The sequence below is a fragment of the Pecten maximus genome, chromosome 8, assembly GCF_902652985.1.
Source record: "Pecten maximus chromosome 8, xPecMax1.1, whole genome shotgun sequence".
Taxonomy (NCBI): domain Eukaryota; kingdom Metazoa; phylum Mollusca; class Bivalvia; order Pectinida; family Pectinidae; genus Pecten; species Pecten maximus.
The window spans coordinates 29621376-29627988 of record NC_047022.1 but is presented as its reverse complement, the minus strand read 5'-3'; positions in this window follow the sequence as shown (position 1 = coordinate 29627988).

Genomic DNA, 6613 nt, shown 5'->3' with positions numbered 1-6613 from the left:
CGAGGGTCGGAAACAATATGCTGTATACAATAACCTGCAGATAAGTAGTATAATGTACCTGTTGCTTCATTTGGAAATGCTCCATTGATGTGTTCGTGTGTCTAGGTGTCTTTTCCCAATGACACATTGGTTCATCGGTGTATGAGCAGTCTGATATGCTTTGAAATATGATGGACATTACTTCCATCTATAATCCGAATCTTAAATAAGTTTCAAGTTGAATTATAATTCAATATCTATCACCATATACAAATTGCCTCACCCAGCAGATATACTGAAATGTGATTTTCTGTACAAAGAAGCGCTCACAGATTCCTTGCAGATGTCACAAGAGGTGAATCTGTAACATTACAACAATATCAAATTTTCATAAACAAATACATGTATATAGTGTATACTAAAAGGAAAAGGAAATACAATAAGAAAGTTCTCGGTTTACTACCAGAAAGATGCTATATAATGCAATAGTAGCGTAATTGAAAGATAGTGAACCATTATATCGTCCTCGAAAGATTAATCCATGTACGTTTAGTATCTTGGACAAATTTCAGTATGATTCAAGTGTAGTGTAGCCCTCTCAAAATAAACAGCGTTCTTGGACATTTATCATCCAGTGCCAATATCAACTGAGCGACATTGATTGGAGGGTTCGGCCTACTCGTCCCATAACAGTGCCTTTGGGGAGAAGTCTGGGCTGCATGGAGGCCAATTTATGGTGGGGATATTTTTGCTGTGATGTAACCTCGACAAAGTCTCGCTCGCTACATGCAGTCTGGCGAAGTCCTGCTGAAACGTCAGTCTACGTTGCTATACTAGAGGAAAACCACGCGACGCTAGAACTTGATCTCTATAACGAAAAGCCTTGATATTTTCTTGAATACTGACTAGAGGAGACCTGATATCATGTGTATTATCGACCACACAAACATCCGATTACCGTTCGTGGGTACGTGCATATACACGACATCGGTCCTCTGCTCGATATAACGCGAGAACCTTGACTCATCCTAGAATAAAACCTTTTTCCAACGTTGCATTGAGAAGTGAACTACGAAATGTGCATTTACCCATTGTACCCATATTGCGTGTCGCCACGTAGTAAGTCATGGGCCGAAAATGACCTCGGGCCGAAAGCGTGCAATCGAATACAAATAGTTTTTGGTTCTCTTGAAACATTATGATGACCTACTGTGTTCCTTGTCGTTTCCGTGGCTGCGGTTGCACAAGAGCGAAAGTTGTATTGACGGATCGTGCCGATGCGTCGTCACACGAGATCGACCAGTTTAGGGACAGTCTGTAACTATTCCTATGGCATATGGAGTCTCCGGACTAGACGGTAAATGGGGATAGAAGAGCCCAAAATTAAACTGCGACCTGATATTGCAAGGTACTTTGCATAGGAAGTGCAATGGGACGCCTCCTCTCAATCTCAAAAAGTCGCGGCATTTCTTCATTCTTTGTGTCTGAAATACATGTATAGGAAATCACGACCGATATATTTCTGAAGAATTGCTCATAGAAGTTTAAAAGCGATCCTTCCGACTTGGTTTGAATATCGTGTTTTTTCGTTATTCTTCGAACAATCGGCATGGTAACTTTTTACTTCGTATCAGAGAATTTGAAAAGAAAAGAAGCATTTATGGGCAAAACATTGTCAAGTTTAAAATGTGTACTTTAAGGATATAGCCTACAATGCCTATTGTTAAGTGATTTCGTTTCATTATCCTTTCAGTATATGTTGTATTTTATGAAGATGCCTAATTTGAAAATACTGCAGTCTAAGTGGTCTAAATATACCACATGCACAAAGCATCAAATGCATTGCTCATATGTTTAAAATGAAATAGGCCAACACAATTGGTTTGGTTTGGTGTAAAGATTTTATTCATATAATCGTTGCTAAAAGTTACGTGCAGGCGACGCGAGGGGATAGCCTCTATCCTTCTCTGGTGAAACAGGTGTTCTATCAATCCAGCAGGTTCTCGTGTCTGGAGCTTACAGGAACGGACATAACTGTATATATGGCAGGCTGGATGGTCTGCCGGCAATAATACCCAGTCTTCCTTTGTCGAACATATCGCCGGCGCAATTTATGATATATAGCTATAAATAACGCACGCCAACACCCATACCTACCATACGCCAGTCACAATGTCACTACAGATCCACGAGATGAGTAGGGGATAAGGTACGTGAGTAAGGATACATGTACGCGATATTCTTTTATGTTCCCATAACAACATGTACCTAAATATGTTCAGTTATTTTAGCAAACATATTTTCATAACTTACAACCTATAAGTACTATCTTAATGTGATTTAACAAATTATCTGATATAAATATAGTAAGTATAACTTACAAAGACGCTTTGAAAAAAAATGACACCGACAGAATTTCTATTTTTGGAGCGAAAATCCATATATATATTTTAGGTATACGTATTCATCGAGCTGGAATTATGGTTCCGGTTTCTTATCATGTCGGTATGTTCTGTTTATTCTTTGTTTTTATGTTTGTTGTTGTGTTTTCGTTTTTGTTGGTTTTAGACATGACCACGCTGTAAGAAAACAAACGTAATGATGGGCACATCAATATGGATAGTCGTTGTTTTCGTTATATGTATGATCCCTCACACATCGGGTGAGTAGGTAGAATTATATATAATCTGCGGTAAACAATGTTGGTGTGCTTGCTTGCATTATTTGTTTGGCTCATACCAATACCGGTTTGGGGGAGGGGGATATCACAGTGGCGGATATCCCCGTGTTATTTCAGCATTGAACTCTTTTCTTTAAATCGTTGTGGTCCTATAGTTTTCACATGAATGCAGATCAATCGAATAACTTGCGTTAGTCTCTATCATTATTTTTTCTACAATCCTGTGAGAATTGTAAGATACTTAATTTGTAGTGAAAGCAGTTTCATACTGATATACTAGCGGAAAAAAGGAAACGCAAGTTTACTTTCGGTAGTTATTATTTTACATGATTTCTCGATAATGTGTTCATGGTGTGGGTTTCGCGATCATTTCATCATTACTGAATACATTTTGATGATTTTTGTTGTCCTATCACAGACGGTGTTTGAGTTAATACCGTTAAAACAATGGTACCTTACGCTGTTTCCTGATCCAAATCAGTAGCGTGTGTGCCCGTCCATAGCATCAGTTGCTGCTCTTGCTCTCCTTAACATTGACCCCATTAAGGTATTTATTACCCTTTGAGGGATAATATTCCTCTCCAGAATAGGGGCCTGCGTGAGTTAAGCGACGCTATATGGGACGTTGACGCGCTTCCTAACCATCCGGACTAGCCCGTCCCACAAATGCTCAATCGGGACATATCTGGACTATATGGTGGCAAATCAAGGACAGGAAAGTTGTTTTGAGCAAGATAGTCACGACAAAACCTAGCAACATGGGATATCGCGTTGCCGTGCTGCAATGTAAGGTTACATTGATGGATAAGAGAGAAAAAAACGTGTGGTCTCAAGACCTGATCCCGATATCTTGCTGCTGGAATGATACTATCGATAACCACGAGAGGTGTTTTCATGCCTTAAGATATCCCCTCCCATTTTATAACAGACCCTCCATCGAATACGTCGCTTTCCGTTACGCAAACGTCAGAATATCGCTCGCCACGAAATCGATGGACACGTTGCCGTCCATCTGACCGTTGCCGTCCATCTGACCTGTAAAACGTAAAGCAAGACTCGTCATTGAGCAGCACGCGTCTCTAAATGGCAAAACGAAACCGAAGAGGTGGAAGTGCAAGCAGCCTTTGCATTCGATGTTAGCGTAGGTTAGCGTAAGTGGCGGACCAACATAGGACGTCCTGGCCTTAAATGAAACTGGCGCAACCGATTTCTAATCGTTCTTCGACACACTTGTCATTGGTCCACCATGAGTACCGAAAACTTGACGTGCCGTCTCCGTCGGACATCGGTTCGGAGGTGCGAGAGTGGTATGCCTCTATATAGACGTCGCGACGTTATGCGCACGTTATGCACCTAAAACGGTTATCCGATCTCCCTGTGACACCCAACTAAACATAATATTGTCGTCTCATGTACACCATATTGCTAGGCTACATGACGTTGCGAATGCTCCTGCATTATAAGAGCAAAGACCCTACCCCTATCGGCATTTCACTCTGCAATCGCTTCGAAGAGAAATGATCTGTACTGTCTCAATATTCGATTTGTAATGATTTACCATCACATATGGTTCAAGAGTACCTCGGATACACGCTTTATTGAAAAATCTGCTGAAAGCATGCAGCGTCGAATTGGGTCACTGTCGACTGAATTTTAACTAAAGAACATTTTCAAAGTGCACTTAGTTATCTCAGTATGAAATATAATTGAATTTAGACCACGTGTCTAAAATTTATTTTAGAAAACCCGAACTTGCGTTTCTTATTTCCGTTTTACATCAGGCTTCTCTTATATTCAACCTGTAACAGTATTATAGCATTTCAAAGTCAATTGGTGCTGTTTCTGTAACGTCACGAGGACAGAGGTATCATTACCTGGTGGAAATATAGTTCATGGAAATAAAAAAACAAAATCATCAATTTGATTTCAACATTTTAACCAATATATTCCACAATGAGAATATTCACCTTTTATATAACAGAACACGTGAATCGTTTCTAGTTACAGTGAACAATGTTTTGCTATTATTTAGTGATGTCGTCACAAGTATTGTTCGACATATCAATACAACCATGGGAATTGTATGATAATAATGAACTGATAACTTTTTTTTTTTTTTTTTTGGTTCGGTTATGTAGTGACAATTTAAAGCTAATGGAAATATTTATATGCGTCTTAATATTCAGGTGTAACATTAAGCGTCAAGATTAAAACCGGAACTCGTGATTACGCTGGGACATCTGCCAACGTTTACATGGATGTATATAGAACAACAGGGAGCGCATCTAGACAGTTTCTTGGAAATGACTTCAGCAATGGGGATACAAATTATAAAGACGTTTACATTAACGTTGGGATGATAAACAGCATTACAGTTTACCATGACGACACCGGATGGTACGCCGGGTGGGATTTAAATTATGTGAGTCGATGTCAAGGTTTACTTTAAAAGCTCTTAATCAAGACGTGTATGTGATGAAAGAAAGGTAAGAAAAAAGCAAGAGAATTAACTGTCTGTCTGTCATAATGAATTAAAGAGGGTTTCTCAACACTGGCTTGTTATCTAAATGGCCGTGTTGTTAATAATGTTATATTCTATTCTGCAAACATCGACACGATGTATCAAGATTATGCATAGATATAAATAGATATACTATACTCATATTTCTTTGTTGATACCGATGAAGTATACTGAACGTGAACAGAACCTTTTTCGTGCAGCTCACATTTTTAACAACTTTTGTCTGATTACAGTTGAAAAATATACTTTCTTTTTATGCACATGAATAAAATTGTATCATTTGCATATCTATGCTTTTTTTGCATTTATATATGCATTTTTTTATTTTTCAAATGTAAAATAATCAAACAAATTCCTCCATTCCATATCATATTTTCTAGACAAATCTGAAATGATATCTAAGGACATGGTACATCGATGCTATTTGTCATATCGTGCTAAGCTTTACAGCAATATAACCAAAATACTTTACGTGGGTATATTTTTATACCAACCGCTTCTTCTTCTTCTTCTTCTTCTTCTTCTTCTTCTTCTTCTTCTTCTTCTTCTTCCTCTTCTTCCTTAAAGCAGAGGCTATTTAATAGTCTACAAGTGTTTAATAGTAAAGACAATTAATCAGTTATATCTTATGAACCGTGTGCAAAGCATATTTTGCCCTACGTCGTCTGAATCACACATTTTACAGATTGAGATAACCGATACATCAACCAGACTGATATACACGTTCAGGTGTAGCTGTTGGGTGGAGGGAAGTAACAGAAGAAACATGGACTCTGAAGGTAAGTATGGTAATGTATAATGGTTCCGTTGTAACGAACCATTTTGAGAGAGTGACATAACCCTGGATTGGACATAAAAGCATATTAAGACACTTATTCCACCGGAACTAATTATCGTTGTACATTTTCGAGTACTTTAGTGCAAATAATTATTTGTATTAGCTTGTTTGTATGGTGTAGTCGTTTTTTGTTGTAAAAAAACGTTTTTGTAATCATTTCTGTTGTTTTTCTTCTGCATAATGTTGATGCTGCACTTAGGATTTAGAATTGATTAATATTGTACACTGCAATTGTCATGCCATGTAGTAGAGAACATCTATTTTTGAGCATGCAGTGCATTTAGATTGATGATGTCTACGGTGAGTAACAGAGCAAGTGATGTAATAAACGGAAGTGCATTTATATACAGAAATTTGAGGATATCATAAAAAACAACATGTCGTATACATTATTACACTAAATTGTGTTGATAATCAGATATAAGTAAGTTATCTCTGACGTGAAAGACTTTCAGAATAAGCCAATCTGTAACCCTGATAATAACCTCAGTTTGATGAAATGATGTTATTTAATAATGGTAAATGTAACCGTCACTATGTAAGTATTGTTATCATGTTATGGATTTATGTATTCCTACACAAAAATCTTAATCCG